General features: G+C 38.1%; 1 pseudogene; it reads right to left on the bottom strand.

The window, feature by feature from the left end:
- Positions 1-1487: 1487 nt before the first annotated feature.
- Positions 1488-5206, bottom strand: LOC131066499 (pentatricopeptide repeat-containing protein At2g13600-like; annotated as a pseudogene).
- Between the last annotated feature and the right edge of the window lie 16014 nt (positions 5207-21220).

Raw genomic sequence — 21220 nt, 5'->3', positions numbered from 1 at the left:
GGACGACTTAAATGGGAGAAAAGTAAAACTCCCAATACCCTAGGTTTTTTGTGACTAGCCAAAAGAGGAAGAGGGAATGACATCGAAAGACCCTGGGCGTATGAAGCCCTCAACAACTACAGAGTGGCCCTCTCTGCATGCTTGCTTCTCTGAAACCCCAATCTCTCCTTGTTCTAATGTGTGCTTCCTTGCATTCAGAGGTTTCAGAACCGTGAAATCCATGTAGTCCAATCCTATTTTCTCAACATCTTCAACGTGTTGGGCATCACCAAGCATGCAGAGCTTCATCTAGGGGTGAAGGATGTGGGGGAGTTTGGTGGAGTTGCTAAAGCACTTATTTGCAATTCGATTACCTCCACAAATTTTCTCTTCTTCTCTTTACTCTTTCCCACCTGGTTTGTTATCACCTCCTCAACCCATCGCTTTGACACTTATGGATGATACACCACTACCCTTCTCCACTCCTCTCCTCTATTCTCTTCCTTTTACCATGCCTTTGTGCACTTGCCTAGTTTAATCCAAATGATGAATTCAGGTGTGAGTGAGCAATTAGGGCTTGCAGAGCACCTTGCCTCTCTTGATTCTGCTCCAAGTGCTCAGACACCTTTGCAAGCGACTGCACCGCACAACGGTGTCCACAAACATACAAGAGGAGCCCTTCATATTCCTGCACAATGGTGTCCTCAAACATACAAGAAACCTTCATATTCCCCTCGGGTACACCAACCACATAAGACTCAAGTACTAGCATCCATGGCTATTGCTTGCCCTATCCTTAATCCTATGTACTTTTTAACCTGCTCTCCCTGGATTTCACAAGCTCTGATACCAATTGTTAAATAATTAGATAAATTGAGAATTCAGAAATTACATAGAGACACAACTAATTTGACTACATCAACAGGAAAGTAGGACAGAGATTATTATTATTATAGTAGTTTACATACATAAGACTTTGCCCTCATATATATACAATAGTCTTCAAGAGAAGATGAAGGGACAAAGAAGGGTTGATGAAATGAACAGTCAAACTTCACATCCAACACTAAACACTTGTCTCCTGATTGTAATCAGCCTGATATGATGAAGGTGGTCCTACTTTCGCTGTTACTACCAAACTTGTGGACTTTACTATTTTACTCAGAATTGAAAGTCATATCGATTAACATTCTTTCTAGAGTTCTCTCCACAACACACTTTTTTTTTTTTTTTTTTTAAAGTAAATCATAACTTAACCTGACCTCTTCCACTTGATATAACATTCTTTCACTTCCTTCAACTATGATATATATCTTCAATGCCAGGTTGCTATCATTTCTGATTTTGATTCCTTATAATTCAACATATTGAGAATATTATCCTAGCTATTCGTTAATTACCATGAAAACATCAAAGAATATAGCTCTATATTTGGATTTGAGGAAGAATACCTTCCAATAAATGTTGGAAGTAATCTGCTATCCAAGATAAAAGCGATTTGTGCAGAATGAATGTAAATCCCTTCAGGAAATAATAAATATTAAAATGGATATGTATCAAACAAGTTCCTTGAGAATGCCATTGTTGACCCTTGCTGAACTGAACTTGCGGCGATTCACATGTTAAGTGGGCCAACATTTATTGTCGTATAGTAGCAAACTGCTGGCAATTGTATCCCGTAGAATATTGTTCATGTTCTACCTCTCCGATTGGCATCAATCCTTACATACTTTTATTTTTCCTGCAATTATGTGATACTCATAGTCTTTATTTTCCTTTCTATCATCCTTCACGCCCTTCCCCCTCCTTTTTTTTTAGACCTATTGTATCACACCTCTGATTCTTATATATTTGAATGCTATTTCCATCAGTTGTGCCTTTGAGGCTCTGCAATTTTGTTTTTAATTTTTTTAACCATCTGTCAAAATTGTCTACTTTCCTACCATAATTGCATAAACAATATTTGGTTTTAAGGACTATCCAGAAATTAGTCATGGCTACCACATACAAGAAGATAGCATGTTGACAAGAGATGGCAAGCAATGCTTTACCAGATCAGTCCCTTGCTGATATCAGAAAGACACCAAAACTTCATTCTAAATCATTTGCATGATATGTCAGATATCTGCAGAATTGCTTTTTTTTCGATCTCATGAACCAAGTTTCTTGATTTATTCACCATGTAGCTTATGTAGGTCCCAGTTTCGAAATACCATATTCTGCCAACATGGTCACTCAAATTAACCTAGGCAGCTACAATGAATGGAATCAATTATAAACGATGGATTGTGCACCAGATGTGGAACGCGACGTATCTATAAAACATGAATCTGCTGCTTATGCCATTTAAACATCGTGAGGTTGCCAAAGGGTTTGTAGCAAGGCCTGGATACCGTTAAGAGCATGCCTGTCTCTTCTGATTTACTCATGATCACCAATAATACCCACAAGAATACTTGCCATCCTTTAATTGATCGAAACAATTGACATCACTCACAACAAGTTCTTGCCCAGCAATCTTGGAGATGAAGTTGCTAACATTGCCACAATCACCATAAACAACGAAGGTTTTTGAAGATGAAGAAAGGCATCCATGAGAGTATGCTAATAAGGCCAAAAGCAGTGGCCAGTTTTTTACCGTGATAGTAAGGTTTCTTGCTGTTCCTTTACATTGTAGAGCACATAGTCAGTATAGGGCACATAACCTACCATCTTAATGTCCATGATCAACTCCTTTTGCCTTAGTATTCTCTGTTTGTCTGTGAGATCTGTCTCTTGCAACAAATTTATGCACTTTATTTCCAACATTAATCCAGCTGTACCCTATCTCCTTCTTCAAGCCTCGGTTATTCATTAGCTTTCTTATCTTTTCTGCGTCATTCCATTTACCAGCCATGGCATATGTGTTTGACAGCAGAACATAAGTTGCAGGATTTTGTGGTTCTAACTCAAGAATGCATTCTGCTGCATGTTGTGCTAGCTCCATATTCCCATGAACTCTGCATGCACCAAGCAATGTCTGCCAGATTATAGTACCTGGATCAAATGGCATTGAATCAATTATGTTCTTTGCCTCCTCCAAAAGTCCAGCCCGACCTAAAAGATCTACCAGGCATGCATAATGATCCATTGTTGGCACAATGTTATGGTCTTGTACCATAAAATTGAAGTAAGATCGTCCTTCATTAACTAGGCCTACATGGCTGCATGCAGATAGAACAGAAATGAAGGATATACAATTTGGCTTTATGCCAGCTTGTTGCATCTCTTCAAAAAGTTGAAGTGCTTTCTCACCAAACCCATGTTGAGCATATCCTGAAATCATAGCATTCCATGAGACTTCATTCCGCTTAGGCATCTTGTTAAATGCTTTGTATGCATCTTCTATGTCCCCACATTTTGCGTACATATCAACCAGGGCACTCCCACAAAAACATCTATTTCAAGACCAGTTTTGAAGGCTAGGTTATGAATTTCACTACCCTGCCCTCTGGCTACTATATTAGCACATGCCCTAAGAACACTGGCAAAGGTGACCTCATCTGGTTTAATGCCTGCTAGTTGCATTTGGCAAAATATTTGCAGAGCATTATTACAATTCCCAGTCTGCACATGGGCTGCAACCATTGCATTCCATGAAACTACACTTTTAGGCATTCTGATAAATACTTCTTGTGCATCTTCTATCCTTGCACACTTTCCATACATATCTAGAAGAGAACTACTGACATGGACATCTGAGCCATATCCCATTTTAATTATTTGATTATGCACTTGCAATCCCTCTTGTAAAGCTGCAAGACCGGCACATGCAGCAGTAATAGTTGCAAAGGTGAAAGGATTTGGTTTGACTCCTGTCGATTGCATTTTGCAAAATAGCTTTAGTGCCTCTTTGCCAAGTCCACAATGTGTATACCCAGCAATCATTGATGTCCAACATACGCAGCTTCCATTGAGAATTTTATCAAACACACTGCGTGCATTGTCTATATTCCCACATTTAGCATAAACATCAATAAGGGCACTTCCAATAAAGACATCTGATTCAAATCCAATTTCAGTGATGTGTTCATGGATCTCTACCGCCTCTTTGAGATCTACTAGACTAGCGCAGGCACTAAGAACACTAGGATAAGTAAATAAACTTGGCTCAATACCTGCTATTTGCATTTGACGATAAAAGTTGAGAGCCTCTTCTGCATCTCCATTTGTTGCATATCCAGCAATCATTGCATTCCATGCAAAAATATCTCTCAGGCATTTTGTCAAACACTTTGCGTGCATCTACCATTTTGCCACATTTTGAGTACATATCAATGATGGTGTTACCAACAAAGGTATTAGTGCAAACCCCAAATTTAAAACCATAACTATGGATTTATTTTCCCTCCTCAAAGGCTGCTAAAGAAGTGCATGCTTTGACAACAGTACCAAAGGTGAAGTGGTCAAGTTTTACGTTATTCCCTTGCATTTCTTGAAACAAAATTAAAGCCTCCTCTGCACGACAATTCTGTGTTAACCCAGCCATAATAGTGTTCCAAGAAACCACATCGCAGTCGGGCATGTTCCTAAACACTTGCAGTGCATACTCTATACGGCCACATTTGGCATAAGCTGCAATCATTGTATTGAACAAAATTCTATTTGGATTTGGCATTTCATCAAACACTTGACGAACCTCCTCAATGCAACCACACTTGACATACATATTAATGAGATTGTTGTGCAAGAGGACATCTGGCTGAATTCCGGCTAGCATGATGTGGGCATGGACGCTCTTGCCCTCGGCAATTGACTTTAATCTGGCAATCCCCTGCAGTAAAAGTAAACACGTATTCCGATCCATTCCAATTCTCTTTTGGTTTACTAAAGCAAGGCTTTGGGTATTCCATGGCAGAGAAAAACCATACTATAATTACATAGGTGGTGACTGAAAATTATGGCTGAAACTAAAGATGATAACGATTGACTATGTTGATATGTTAATCCAGAGGCGTAAACGGAGCCACAGAAGCCATTAAAGATCTAAGGGATGAGCGCCTCACTTAATACTGGCAGCTTCATTGCACACATTTGCTAATTGAAAATTGGAGTTGTATCTGTTGGGATTTTGATCCAAGTTACAGCCAACCGATAGGCTGGGATAGATGAATTACTTACAAGAGGATATTACAATGAATGGGTTGATAATGGATTACCAAAAAAGGGCAATTTTAACAGTATTAAAATCTTTGTACCAACATGAAAGGAAACATGCAGCCCATCATGTTCTGATGACCGTTTACTCTTTGCTCACTCAATTTTTTAATTACTAATTTCAAAGAAATCAAAATAATATTACTAAAAATTCATTAATAAATTTCACAAGTATCTAATTACTAATTTCAAAGAAATCAAAATAATATTACTAAAATTTCACATGTATCTAATAGCCGCTCACTTGTACCCCAAGTAGTCAAAATTTGTAGACTTTAAATTGGAGGAGTTGTGCAAATTTATTGGTATACATAGTGCATGATAACTGGACCATTTGTGCATATGTATTGACAATTTTTGAGGTGGTTGTAGTTCATGGTTATTGGGACATCTTTAAATAGGTATTGTGCAACACTTCTAAATGACCATTTTTTATTCTTGTGTACATAATGGACCCCCACATAGTTCATTTTTACCACCTAGAAGCCAAAACAATAGCTATAAGTAGTTAAGTCACATACAAAGACAACCAAAAAATCGTCAAAATCTGATATACCGTTTAGGATCCGTGGGTGCACAAAGTTAGCTATAAGAGCTACTAGTGCTCTTCCCCTGCATGTGGAAAAAATTTAGGAGCAATAACTCACTACCAAAGGACCTTTAAAGCTATATTATTCATAATCTAAAGATTCAAACAAAACACTTTTCTTTTGTAACCGTATTCGATTTATAAATTAATTTTCACCACATTTATCAAGTCTAACTTTCTAACCTAATTAATTCAAGTGTACAAATACTTGTAGTCACAAAATCATTCGATAAGGAATTCTAATTGTTTAGCCATCTAATTATCATATAGAATCCTAACAATCACACAACCATCTCATTAATGTATCATGACATCAAAATCTGAATGTTACATGCAACAAAACTTCTCCATATGAGTAACACTATACCTAATAATTCATCATCACTCACACTTGGTTAAATGTTGTTGATCCATTTTTCCTTGAACTATGCAATCATCTTTATACACTATAACCAAACATTACCCATGACTTGTGGCAATAGGAACAAACTTTTGACAAAACATAGTTACTTGCAATACCTCTAAGCATCCCCTATAACATCACTATCATGCACATATATAATGGTACCTACATTTATGTGGTCATGATTTTTCCTTGAAATGACTTACAACGGACAACATAGTAATGGTGGACTATAACAAGCCCACATGCCACACCACAACATCTACCAATTCATATTAATTTCCTAATTTGTATTTCCAAGTCTTTTTGTACATCATCTTGGACATCTCATTCCCTTCTAGTACAAGACCTAGAATTTATCATCCATTCAATCTCTGGATAGGACTAAACCGTACAAAACATGAATATTACACAAAATAGGACTACAATACAATTTCTAAATTGTAGTGAATTGTTAAGAATCTAGTACATATGCAAGACTGCAACACTTTTATGGGACACTTAATTAATTGTGCAAGTGTTCATCCTTCTTGGGTGTTGTAGTTCTCTAGCACATTGTAGTCCTCTATTTCATCAAATAATGAGTACTTTTAGCTATTTTTTAAGGAAACTTATTATACAAAAATTTTTCCCCTTGCCCTTATGAGTCTTTCCATGTTGTTTCCTTGTTGACAAGTGTTTGTAATTTGGTAATTTTTCCTTTGGGAAGCATGACATTACATATCAGTATGTTTTTACCTCATTTATTGGAGAATTTATGTCTCAAGTAGTGTTGTAACCTCTTTGGGAAGCATGACATTACATATCAGTATGTTTTTACCTCATTTATTGGAGAACTTATATCTTAGGTAGTGTTGTAACCTCTTGGGAAAGTTGGCTCATATATTTTGGTTGTCCTTGTTGGGATTTTCCCCTTTGTTTTTGGCAAGCATACTACATGTTTAGGGAAATGTTGGTCATCTCGTCTAGTTGACAAGTGACATATACTAGTGGTTTTGCCCCTTGCATCTAGGTTTCCTTGTGTTGCGAATGTCATCAAGTTTGTGTTGGGGATGGATTTGAGATAGATGGCTCCCACCTCCTACTCATATGTTGCAAGTGTTTTACTTATGTTATCTTTCTTGGAGAAATGATGATGGCTTATGTGTGTTGTTGTGTGTCACATGATCCTTAGTTTGTGTGTGTGTTAGCATGCAATGTGATACATTATTTTTGTATCTTATTTGTTTTAGTATTGTTTAAAAAAAAGTTCACATGGCTAATGTTCTGGGTGCAAGCCTTCAAGCATATCATTTTCTATTAGAGTCAATGTTCAAATAGTAGGAGCTCGAGTTTATTTTCCTACTCATGTTCTTGATATGTGGTTGTTTAAAGTGTTTACCATTGTATGGTAATATTATGACTTCATGCCTTATATGCTTTAGCATGGCATTATAGATGGTTATATGTAGGTGCTAACCCATGTAGCTGGTTGTGAATGAAGAATGCCTCTTATACCTTGATGCACTCATCAAAGTGGAAATGTAAATCAAGATTGAGGATCACCTAACATCTATAGTGAGCACTCCTCTAGTGTTAGGCAAGATCGGCTTATGGATCTTCTAGGGGCACTACAAGTTGTTCCCTTTTAGAATATTATAGCAAGACTAGGTCCTCATTAGGAGGTATCTCATTTTGTACATTCCCATCCTTCATAAGAAAGGAGAGAGGAGAAACCCTATGATGGAGAAAGAAAACAATCTAGGAGCCCTCAACATTCTAAAGTGAAGGATGTACCCTTGTAGGGGGCATCCCATAAAGAGGATAGGAAAGTGGTGGATAAGGATAGTGCTTTGGGAGGCACATGAGAAATCTTATTTGAGCACATCCACCTACCTTTGAGGTTAATTCAAGAAGTTTTGAGGTAGAGAATTGGCTTATGTCCCTTGATCATTATTTTTTATGTATCCCTATGGTAGCAATATTAGGGATCAGTGTACCATCATACACTTGTATGGCTTTTCTTCCACCAAGTGACACCAAATGCAAGTAAAACATTATTTGGATATTGGTATAGTCTCTTGGGATAAATTTCTAGAGAGGTTTTATTCATGTTACCTTTCCTATCATTATAGGAAGAGGCATGTTGACAAGTTTTGTGATCTTAAGTAGCTTGATATAATGGTAGATCAATATGAGAACTATTATTTGAGATTAAGTAGTATGCAAGCTTAGTTGAGGATGAGGGAATGCTACTGTAGCATTTTGTCAGAGGACAATGTTATTGTAATTACCACCAAGATACCCTAGAGAAACTAACCAACTAACAAAGAAAATAGATAGAAATTTTAAAAAAATCTAATACAACACATGAAAACTCAAGAAAAACATATACTTCCATCTAAACATGAACATAGGAATGTAATTAGGCAAGCATAATTAAACTCACATCACATAAATAACATTCCCTAGGGTATCTCAATGCCATTACTTAACATAACATCAAGATATAAACCACATCATATATTACTTGTGCGTAAAAATATTGTGATTAATCCATTAATAAACATATAAAATAACATTAAATTGAGGAAATAAAACAAAGCATCAAAACACTCCCCAATGTCCTCTCATCGCTCCCTAGTCTTGAGGACTTTGCTGATTCATTTGGTGGCTCTTAGATGCATGATCTTTGACAAAGTGACAACCCAAGCAACGAGAATTGATATGCAAGATAAGATGCAAAAAGCTAATCTATTTCCATGCAAATCTACATTATGATGATTAAGCTATCATGAAAGCCATTGTTACAATGATATTATGCTATGCTAACTATGCTATGATTGTTAAAATGTTGATAGAATACTCACAGAATGTTGATAATGATGTTAAGGGTCCTCTCATAGCCAAAAGAGCGGGTATTTATAGGAGTTTCATGACCAGAGGTGAGGTGGCAAGAATCAACGGTTCAGATTCAGTCTGGATAAATCGACGGTTGAGATTGAAGAAATTGGAAGGAGGTTGAGAAGATGGACACTTGTCATTCCTAAGGAGACAAGTGGAAAAGAATCTCCAACCATATGCCAACAAAGGGCCAAGTGGCATGGAGATGAGAGACATGTGGCATAAGTGCCACGTGTCTCCAAGAGAGGGTGGACACTCCAAAAATGGTTACGATAAGAAGTTGGAGAGGATAGGATTAGTTAATATGTGGTTAGGCTAGGGGTTGGTTAAAGGAAGGTTAGGTTAGGGAGTGGTTAGGAGTTAGGACACATGTGCTTAAATTTGAATTTAAAAATCAAATTTAATGGGGAGGGAATAATTAAATAAACAAATTAACCAAATTCATTTATTTAATTAGGAAATAGAAGAAATTGATTTTGGTGGGACGAATTAAGAAAATGAACTATATAAACAAATTATTTAATTCATTTATATAGTAGAAGAACAAAGGGTCATTAATTAAATATTTTCGTATTTAATTAATTCAATTTTCCAGACTAATTTTTAGTGTATACATTTTTCCCCTCTTTGAAGCGATGTGTGATAACATGTCGGTTCAAAGAAAAATTCGCTCACTATTGTTGATTTGATTAGATATGATGCCCCAGACAATGACTAATAGATGACGAAAAACTATCTCATTGTTGTTGAATTGATTTGATAAGATGACCCAAATACTGATTGATAGATGACGAATACGAGGATGCCCCTTGGGAGATAAATCAGAAAATTTTGAATTTTTAAAAATTTTCGCGATTTTTGAAAAATTTTGGAATTTTTAGAGATTTTTATATTTTTTGATTGATCTCTGGATAATAGATTTCAAATTTCTGCTCCGGCATTGCCCATTTTGATTGAATTGATTAAAAAGTGATTAGAAGAGGTTTCTAAATTAAATGGGATAAAAAAAAATCCACTTAAATGCCATTTTGCCCCTTTTAAAGAAAAAGTGAATCCATTTCACCATTCATTTTCATTTGTGCATTTGAGAAATTTGGAAGCGGAGCTTTGGAGCCAAGATGGTGATTCTATGTCAGGAGCATCGATTCGAGAGAGTGCAACAATATCAACGTCCTCTGACCTATGGTCCACCGGTACGTACTTCGAGAAAACCCTCTTTGCATGTTTTTGTTGATTTAGTAGAATTTTAGATTGATCTTTTTTCTCGTTAGATTAGCATTTTTCAATTCTACAAGATGGGTTTTTGTGGGTTTTTTATTTTTTAAAATGGGTTTTGAGCATTTTTATATTTGGCATGGGCGTTTAGAGGGGTTTGAAATTTTCGATTGCTTTTTGGGGGTTTAAAGATTTTTGTTTTGGATTGTTTGAAAAACAATTTAAATTTTTTTATTTTTGGAGACGCCATTGGTACCGACAGCGGCCCCATGGGCATCGTCGTCGACGTCATGGGTGCTGACGGTGACCCCACGGACGTTGTCGCCATCGCCATGAGCGTCGATGGAGGCACCACCAACGACGTCGTCGACAGCAGCCCCACAAGCGTCGTCGTCGGCATCATGGGCGCCACCTCCAACGTCGTGAGCACCGACATCGGATCCTAGCCCAAAAACGCAAAACAAATCCCCCTCTCCCCAAAATTTGATAAAAAATGATACTAGCATCTGCTGATTTTTTTTTATAAAAACAAAATGATTGATTTTAGATCGACGTTTTAAGCACCCCGATAGGTATTGATGAAGACAGTTAACATCAGATTTTTTATTAGCCTGATTGGCAATTTGATAATAGATTGATGAAATTTGGTTTAGAGGCTCCTGATTGATTAGATAATGATCAGTTTCAATTACCTCGATTTGTGTGCTAGATAAAATAAAATTGATAACGACCTCATGATAAATGAGAGTCGTTGATAGGGGCTCAACAAGATTTGATAGAAATCTCACATGAGCGAGACATATAGAAAGATTGACGGATAGATAGATAGATAAATCGAGTTACTGATATGTCAATTTGGTATGATTACAGGAGCCTCTAGGTACTCTTCAGTGTCGGGAACGTTTCCCGAAGACCTATAGTTTTATACAGGATCTTACTTAGGCAGATCTGGATTTGGTTCACCGATGTGGACTATCTTCCTTGATCAATATGCCTCGATATACAATTAACCAGGGTTTGCTGACTGTGCTGGCTGAGAGATGGCACAGTGAACATAATACCTTCCATCTACCTCAGGGCAAGATGACAATGACACTCAAGGATGTCCATCGGATACTCAAGATACCCGTGGTTGGGCACGTTGTCTATTATGTGTAGACACCTAAAATTGTCCACTCTAATTAAATAAATATTTTATTTATTTAATTATTTAAGCTTAATTCTTCTATTAATTAAATAAATATTTATTTATTTAATTAATTCATTTATCCTCTTCTAGCATTATTTCTCATTTAAATAAATACATTTATTTATTTAAATTATCCTTTTCCTAAATTAAATAAATATCTTATTTATTTAATTATCCCACTTCTTCTATTAATTAAATAAATCTTTATTTATTTAATTAATTCATTAGCCTTTTCTACCCATGACACATGTCATTCATCTTTTAATTCACACACTACCTACCCCTTTCATTGTTTTATTATTTCTTTTACCTACCCTCTAATCATAGCCGACCTCCTTTTACACCTTGCAATCTTATCCCTTCATTTCATATAGTGTCTTCTATATAAGGAGATGCTTCCTTCATTATCAAACCCTGGCTAATCAATTTATGCACTTGATTACACTACGCTTTTGAACATAGGCGATCCTACTTGCAACCACATTCCGTTCTTTGTTGAGCTCTTGTGCACATAAAATCTGAGAGCAAATATATCAAGCAAGATCAATGGAGATAGGAAGAATGGAGATCCAAACCCTATTGGACATGTGATGGTATAATCTTTGTGATTTCATTTGATTTGCATTGTCTTAGGTAATCTGCATATGTTATGGTGGATCTTTGTTGTTGTTAGCCTAGGGTTTGGTGGTTGAATTTATTTAGCCTTTCAATATCGTTATTATTGTTATCCATTTTCACCGTATACATTTTGGCACACCCGGTGGGACTCTTGTCCCTTTTTGCATTTAACATCCTTGTTGCAGATTTTGTGTTTTGAAGTTGCAGATCTGACATTTTCGACAGCATTTTGATATTTTCGCATCTGCGTACTTTCGGATCGCGTTTTTTATTTTCTGGCGCGTCTGTGACATCTGGAATCGCGTCTATGTCCTCGACAGTATTTTATTTTGCAGATTTCGAAAACCGCGTCTATGTTCCTCAGTCGCGTCTGCGGTGTTTTTAGACGCATCTGTGTCCATAAGTCGCGTCTGGGTTCTGGAGCCGCGTCTGTGTCTCACAAAAGCGCGTCTGCGTCAGGGAGTCGCGTCTGTGTCGAAGGTAACCGCGTTTGTGTGCATCGGTTTCATTTTATTTTTTGAGTTTATTGATTTAGTTTTGGGTCTTGCATTTAAGGTTTCAAATCCAGTTTATTTTGAGCTAACATTTTCAGATCTAGCTAACGAAATTGGTTCAGCTTGTCCTGAAAGCAAAATTGTTTTGTTGAAGGCCCCTATTTTCACAAAGTCTTTTGGATTTAAAATTTACCTAACTTGTGTGCTTGCGGGAAGGGGTGATTATTTGAAACAATCCAAACTACTAACAACTCTTTGGTGCAGGTCCTTTGGCAAAGGTTTTTTTTGGATTTTTATTGTGTGTTTTGTTTTCATAGACTAGCAAACACTTCAATTGATGCACTAAAATTGAATCATTGTCTTTTGTGTCTTGAGCAATAGGCTCTTTTTATTTAATCTTTAGAGGGCCTGTCTTCCCGTGTGGTCATTAGGACTACTAGTGAGAAGAGAACGACCCAAGTGGTAGCAAGGAAAACCCACCTCTTCCGAACCACTATAAATAATTGTATTCATGGTGAAAACTATGAATAACATGTGTTGATTAGTTCATACCGACACTATGTCTCCCCATAAACCCGTTTGATCAAATTTATTTGATCAGTCGTAGGGCGTAACCCCTACCGGCTGGGAACCTTCTGTATTTACAGAGCTGAAAGTGCCGCATGTATGGCCACACAAGTGGATGCCCTTACTAGCACCTTTTTGTTTTAGAAGCCCAAATCCTTCTAGTTGTTGAGGCAGGAGGTTAGACCTCTGGTAGCGGCCCACACACATACGGTTCTTAGTAGAGATACAAAGTTCGCCATGGGGAGTTTTCATGGGGACTGATGCTTGGCTGACCCGAGAAGTGAGTGCCGAGGGTGGAGCCAGTGAGGTCAAGCATCTAAGTATCCGCTCTGAATAGCATAGCCTCGGGGGTAAAACCCCATGTGGGATCAACAACTATTGTCTTGGCCAGCCATAAGAATTGTGCTTGACTTATTTTAAACATTCAAACATTCAAGACCAAACAGCAAAACATTGTGTCTTTTGTGTCTTCAAGTGTATACAAAACATTTTTACATCAAACAACACACTTTTCTTGGAGTCATTTTGAGTCTACACTTGCAAACATTGAGTCTTCATCAACACTGTGTCCTCTTGTCACGAAAACAGTCAAATAGTCAGATTTGGTCACAACAAAACAACTTCACAGATTGGAAAAAATTGCACAAATTTTGCAGAAACGCGTCTGTGTCTGACATAATAGCTTCTATGTCCTATAACCGCATCTGTGACGGGCAGAAATGCATATGTGTTTCCAGAATCAACATTGCATTTTACAAAAATCTCAGAAACGCGTCTGTGTTAAACAAAACCACGTCTATGTCAGGAAATCGCGTCTGTGAAGTATATAGGCACATCTGTGTTCAGAATTGAAAAACTTTTACAGTCCAGCAAACAAACACAGTCAGTTTCGGAATTCTTGAGCTTCCTAGGTCATTTCTCTAGGGTTCATTTAGCATTCAACCTGTCTTTAGGTCTCACACAGTCCATCATTGCTTCACACCTTACATTACATTCACATTTGCCTAAACTTGAGTCAAAAGGTCACTTGCTTGTCCTCATCATACTTTGTCAACACACTACATACAACAACACTTTTCTAAGTGGTCCCTCATCAAGGTCTATCACCTTTGGGTCTCATTTGGTTTTACTTAGAGTCAAGGTCAACTTACCTCATCAAGAGAAACTATCCTCTCTTTGGAAGCCACACCTACTCTACTACATACATACTTGGTCTTACACTTTGGACATTGCAAGTACACCTCAGATTCATTTACATTCCATCCAACTCTTGGTCTTCCATACTTTTTCCATTTTCATCTAGTCTCACACATCTCGGTCAATACCTAGTTCATGGTTGAAACCCGTCTTCAAAAATCTAGGAGAGAAACTAAAGAGGCTCAAGAGTCCGCAAACATGAGTTCTTATGAGTATGACAATGATATCTTTTTCAATTCTGATCATACTACATTACCTGACATGGATGCCTATAGAAACATTCCAAATGTTGAGAACATGGACACTACAAACAACAATGATACACACAATGACAATATGGACAACTTTTCCGTACATTAAGCAGATGTGGAAGAATCCATTATGGACCCCTGCTTCAATTGATTGATTGAGGAAATAATGAAGAGAGATAGACAATACTTTTTACAAATGATGGCACAAAGTGGAGCCAAGATACCTCATGATTTTGACATGTCTCAAATAATGGAAAATCGACCTTCGCAACAAACTCACTCCAACATGGATCAAAGGAGACCTAATAGTGGAGGCAATAGAGGACCATATATGGTACCTGAATCACCATCATCTTTCTTTCAAAAACCAGAGGTCCCACATACACATGGTCATGCATATGATACTCACCTTCGCAGACCATTATAGAAGTCTTATGCAGAAAGATATGCTCAATCACATATCAATGTTAAGGATCAACCACCAAAGCAATTGGATATTCAAAGGCATGCTCAAAATTTGGACACAAGGAAACCCCATGTCAAATTTGGGGGCAACACATTAGAACATGACATGCCTGTAGAGTATGGTATACATGGACAAAATAGATATGGTGTTCCTCAACATGAATCTATACCAAGTGGTCCATATACCCAGCATCATTATAGACCTCCTCCGTATGAACATGTGTATGATCAATATCATCTATATATGCAACATGCTCCTCCTCCAGTTGGTGCCTCAAGCATGGGGTATGGTCCAAGAAGTCGATCTCCACCTAAGAGCAATTTGGAGCAACAAATCAGGGACTTACAAAAGAAAACAGAGGACATAAATACACCAAAGCCAACATACACAATGAGAGACATATGTCCTTATCCATTTGACAAGAGCATTCCAATGCCTCCTTTTCCTACACACTTTGTGATGCCTAAATTTGATAAGTATAGAGGAAAAGGGGATCCTAAGGCACAGATAAGACAGTTTTTCACAGCTTGTATTGAGGTAGCAGCAGAAGAGACATATTTGATGAGATTATTCCAACAAAGCCTAGGTGATCAAGCTATGGAATGGTTCTCCCAACTCACACCTGGTATTAAGTCATGGGGTTACTTAGCAGAGGCATTTATCCAACATTTCTCCTACAACATAGAGACAGACATATCAGTCACTACTTTGTGCAACACCAAGCAAAAGGATGGAGAATCTTTTTCATCATTTTTACAAAGATGGAGAAATCTAGCCAACAGATGCTCTTGTGAAATTCTACAAAAACAAATGGTAGAGATGTTCACCCAAAATGTTAACAAAGACATTGGATATGATCTAAGGAAAGCTTGTTTGTCCACCTTCAAGGACGTCATTGAAAAAGGCTTAGCAACAGAGAAGGTCCTAATTGAACAAGGAGTCATTAAGATATTCAAGGAAAACAAAGATGACTTTAAAGGAAAGGATAAGCCAAGATTTTGGAATAAAAACAAGAACACAGTCAATGATGGTGTTGTTGATGCCAACACAGTGCGACCCAAATTCATTTTTTTGGGATCAAGTTCTACAAACAATCAAGTGAATACTCAAACAACTTCTAGATCACGAAGGAAGTACACTCCATTGGGAGAACCACTTGAGTCAGTTTTCAAGAAGCTAGTGGCAAACAAGGTAATCATAGTTCCAGATTTTCCTCCATATGAACCAAAGGATAAACCAAATTGGTGGAATGATGATGAGTATTGTGAATTTCATAAGAGCAAAGGTCATAAGACAGGAAATTGTCATCGACTGAAGAACATCATACAAGATCTCATTGATAGGGGTGACATTGAGATTGAGGGACACTCATCCAATCAAGAACATGAAATGTTTAAGGAACCATTCCCAAAACATGACAAGGGAAAAGCTAAAGCCACAGATGACCAAACCAACTATACCAGAGCAACCTATAACTATGATTCAACTATCAACCACATTTAGATGGACAATTACGTCTCTACCATTATCATCAAGGACAAAAACCCTGAGAATTCTACCTGGAGACCCAAGATTGTCCTAAAAGGTGTTGGATCTTCTTCCGAACCTACCTCTGAATGTCATGTTACAACCCGTCGAGGTAAATTCACTTTGCAAGGTGCTCCAGCCAAAAACACCCCTTCTTCATCAACCAAGCCTGAGTATGACCTTGTAGAACAATTAGGGAAAACACCTGCGCTCATCTCCATTCTTGAGCTCCTACGCATATCCCCCGCACATAAGGCCATTCTTGACAAAATCTTGAGAGACACTGTCGTTCCTACTGATCTAAATGTGGACCAGTTTCAAGCCATGGTGGGATACCTTTCCGTTCCACATTCCCTTACATTCACAGAAGCCGACGACGCCTCCGTAAGTCAGCCACATAATGCACCACTACACATTGAAGCCTTCATACACAAACATCAAATAAAACGAATCCTGATAGATGGAGAAGCTGGTCTAAACATTTGTACATTGAGCACAATTAAACAATTGGGATATTTTGATAAAGCTGTGAATTCTACAAACAAAATCACCATCAAGGCATATGATGATGAAGAGCGTTCATCCAAGGGCACAGTCACCTTACCTCTCAGAGTTGGGCTAGTTACGAAGGATGTGGTTTGTCAAGTCCTAGATCTAGATCTCACTTACAACATATTGCTAGGACGTTGTTGGATTCATGAAATGAGGGTAGTCCCATCTACATATCACAAATGCTTTAAGTTTCCTCACAATGGAGTGGAGGTAACAGTTAACGGTGATCCTAATCCATTCATATATTGCAATAACCTGAGATCAAAAACTGAGATCATCATTCCCAGTAATCGCGAAGCTGTTCCTTCTTAGGCATACATTGATCCTGAGTCATTAAAACCTTCGACATCAAAACAAGGTGACCTTAAAGGCAAATTTCAGGACAAGGGCATGGGGGAATACACTTTAAATCAAACCATGTACTTACAACAAGTCATGAGTTCACCAAAAGAATATGGAAGACCACATCCTAACAAGCAAGTATCCATCATTATACTCAAATGGGACCCTACTACCTTTCAAAGATGGGGTGAACTGGAAGAGGAAGACTTATACAAAATGCTTTACAAAGACATTGAAGATGATACACAAGATCACATCAGTCTACCATGTGAGAAATATAGCAAAGGTTTCAAGATCCTACAAAAATTCGGGTATGATGGAAAAAGCCCTCTTGGGTTACGAAAGGAAGACATCATTGAACCTTTACAACCTGAATTGACTTTCAAAAAGGAACACTCGAAGGGACTTGGTTTCATGACTTCCAAGGTCCACACTCAAAGGACAGAAGAAGCCTTACAAATCAAAGCTGCCAAAATTCAACAAGAGGGTCGCTATTCCACAGACTCCAACGAATGGGAATGGGGTTCAGATAAATCCTCCAGTGACTACGAGCTCACCGAGACATTCAAAGAGCTAGATGAACCCACAGAAGAGGAGGAATTTTATAAAAGAATCAAAGTTGGTCAAGAAACAACCCATGAGGATTCCACACAGTCCTTGTCTCAAGGTCCTAGGTTGAAATCACATAGGATGAGAACACCTATCCCAGAATGCGCTACAAGTGATGATAATTTGGATTCGTTCGCGATCGAGACTAATGAGGAGAGTGCCATCAATGACCTCGATAATTAGCTTGACATACCCAAATATAACTGCATCTTCACTCTTAGGCCCGCTAACTTCGAAGACATTAAAGGCCTTCCCCTTGTTCACCACCAACTCATTGACTAGGATCATGAAGGACCTGCACAGTTTGACACATTCCAAAATGATGAAGCTTTTATTGACTATCTTGGCATATGAGATGATCTTCCCCCTGGGGACCATAAAGTGGGATACACTATAGAACTCAATAGCGTGGCATATTTTGGTGAGGGCGTCGGACCTTCCAGTCGCAAAAATGTGATAGTAAGAACAAACCAAGGGTCTTATGGCGAAAACCACACTATGGCATTGTCTGACCCCAAAAAAGTAAAAAGAAAGGACGTATCTGAGGGCGAAAACCTCTCTGAGGCACCCGAAGATGGAAGGCTCGACATTCTCCCAGTATCATATGAGGAAAAGTCATCCATGTTGGTAGAGGAGACTTTCAAAACAAACATTGGTACAGAAGAGGTTCCACACAACATACTCCAGGCTCAATCATTGACGGAGTCAGAAAGGTCAAAATTCATAAGTTTCTTCAAAGAACGACAAATCAACTTTGCTTGGTCATACGCTGATATGCCTGGATTAGATCTGGATTTGGTAATGCATCATTTGATAGTTAAATCGGGGGCAAAACCAGTGAAACAGAAATTAAGAAAGATGCATCCACAAGTCGCATTATTGGTCAAAGCAGAGCTTGAGAAATTACTGGATGTCGGATTCATACGCCCAATTGATTATCCTGAATGGATCTCCAACTTAGTGTTTGTCAGTAAACCAGATCGCAGCATCAGAATATGTACAGATTTTAGAGACATCAACAAAGCTTGTCCTAAGGATGACTTCCCATTACCAAATATTGACTTGATTGTCGATCTCACAGCAGGTCATGAAATGTTATCATTGATGGATGGATTTTCTGGTTATAATCATATAAATATCGCATCTAAGGATCAACATAAAACATCATTCACTTGTCCTTGGGGAACCTTCTGCTGGAATGTCATGCCCTTCGGGCTAAAAAATGCAGGTGCTACATATCAAAGAGCCATGACTACTATCTTTCATGATCTCATGCACGTAACTATGGAAGATTATGTCAACAACCTCTTGGGAAAATCAATAGACAGAAATATACATTTGGACATACTTTCAGTCATCTTTGATCGGTTGGAAAAATACAAAGTAAGATTAAACCTCAAGAAATGTGTCTTTGGAATAACCTTCGGGAAGCTCCTAGGATTCATTGTATCCAAAAGAGGAATCGAAGTTGATCCAGCAAAAGTCAAGGCCATCCTAGAGATGCAACCACCAAGAAATATCAGTCAACTTCAGTCTTTACAAGGGAGACTCCAGTCCATACGAAGATTCATAGCGCAACTTGCAGATAAGTGTAATCCTTTTCAGCACCTGCTACATAAAAACATCAAATTCAAATGGGATGATAACTGTCAACAGGCTTTCCAAACACTCAAAGATTATCTTCTGAATCTGCCAGTTCTGATGTCACCAGTTCCAAATCAGCCTCTATTACTATACATATCAGCTACTCCAACAGCACTGGGGGCACTCTTAGCACAACAAATTGCTGAGGGCAAAGAAAAAGTAGTATACTATATCAGTCGCACATTGGTAGGAGATGAGCTAAACTACACACCAATTGAGCATGCATGTCTCATCGTGGTCTTTTCTTCGTAGAAATTACGACATTACATGCTCACTCATAAGACTAAGTTGGTTGCAAGAATCTATCCATTGAAATACCTTCTCAATAAAGCAACACTTACTGGGCGACTGGCCAAATGGGTAATGATCCTGAGTGAATTTGACATCGAGTATGTGGACAGAAAAGCAATAAAAGGACAAGCCATCGCAGATCAATTAGCAAATGCCCCCATGATAGATGATGTTCCTCTAAGTGATGATGTTCCTCTAAGTTCAGAATTTCCAGATGAATCCATTTTAACAATGTCACATGCAAAGCCATGGCAACTGTACTTTGACAGCTCATACACACAGCATGGGGCAGGAGCTGGCATCCTCTTTATAACTCCTCAAGGGGATTCTATACCAAAGTCATACCGCTTATCATTTCCTTGCACTAACAATATAGCAGAATATGAGGCATTAACAACTGGATTACGGATTGCAGTTCAGTGGAAGATCCAGGAACTTCGTGTTTTTGGGGATTCTTAACTTGTAATCCATCAAGCAACTGATGATTACCAAACAAAAGATGAAAAATTAATGCCTTACAAACAAATGGTGGATGACCTGAAACAACACTTCACAAAGATAGACTTTGAGCAGATACCAAGAGAGCAGAATCGAGTCGCAGAAGCCATGGCTACAATTGCTTCACTGATCGATCTACCTCCAAATGAGACCCGCTATGAGTTCTTGGTGGATAACCTTTTGGTTCCTTCATATGAAATCATTCCTACTGAGATGATATGTGTTGTCAGTCTCGAGTCCCAGTTATATGGTTCCATTTTCACATACCTTCATGACAATACCTTACCTCCTGATCTATCAAATAACCAACGTCGCACTTTCATTCGCCAATCCTCTCGATATGTCATTTTAGTTGATATCCTATACCGGTGAGGTCTAGATGGCACTCTTCTTAGATGTTTAGAAAGTGACAAAGCTCAGATTGCATTATGTGAAGTACATGAAGGGATATGTGGTCCACATGCTAGTGGTCCTACCTTAGCTAAGAAACTCATCAGGACTAGATATTACTGGCCCAATATGGAAAAAGACTCATATCAGTTTGTCAAGAAATGTAAGCAATGTCAAATTCATGGAGACCTCATACATACGCCAGCACAGGAACTTCAACCAATTGCGTCTCCTTGGCCCTTTTCTCAGTGGGGACTCGATCTCATAGGCAAGATTCACCCTCCTTCCAATGGTCATAAATTCATTATCACTGCCACAGA

This window comes from Cryptomeria japonica, chromosome 8 (assembly GCF_030272615.1).
Source record: "Cryptomeria japonica chromosome 8, Sugi_1.0, whole genome shotgun sequence".
In the NCBI taxonomy this organism is placed as follows: domain Eukaryota; kingdom Viridiplantae; phylum Streptophyta; class Pinopsida; order Cupressales; family Cupressaceae; genus Cryptomeria; species Cryptomeria japonica.
This window is presented reverse-complemented; position numbering and strand designations above follow the sequence as displayed.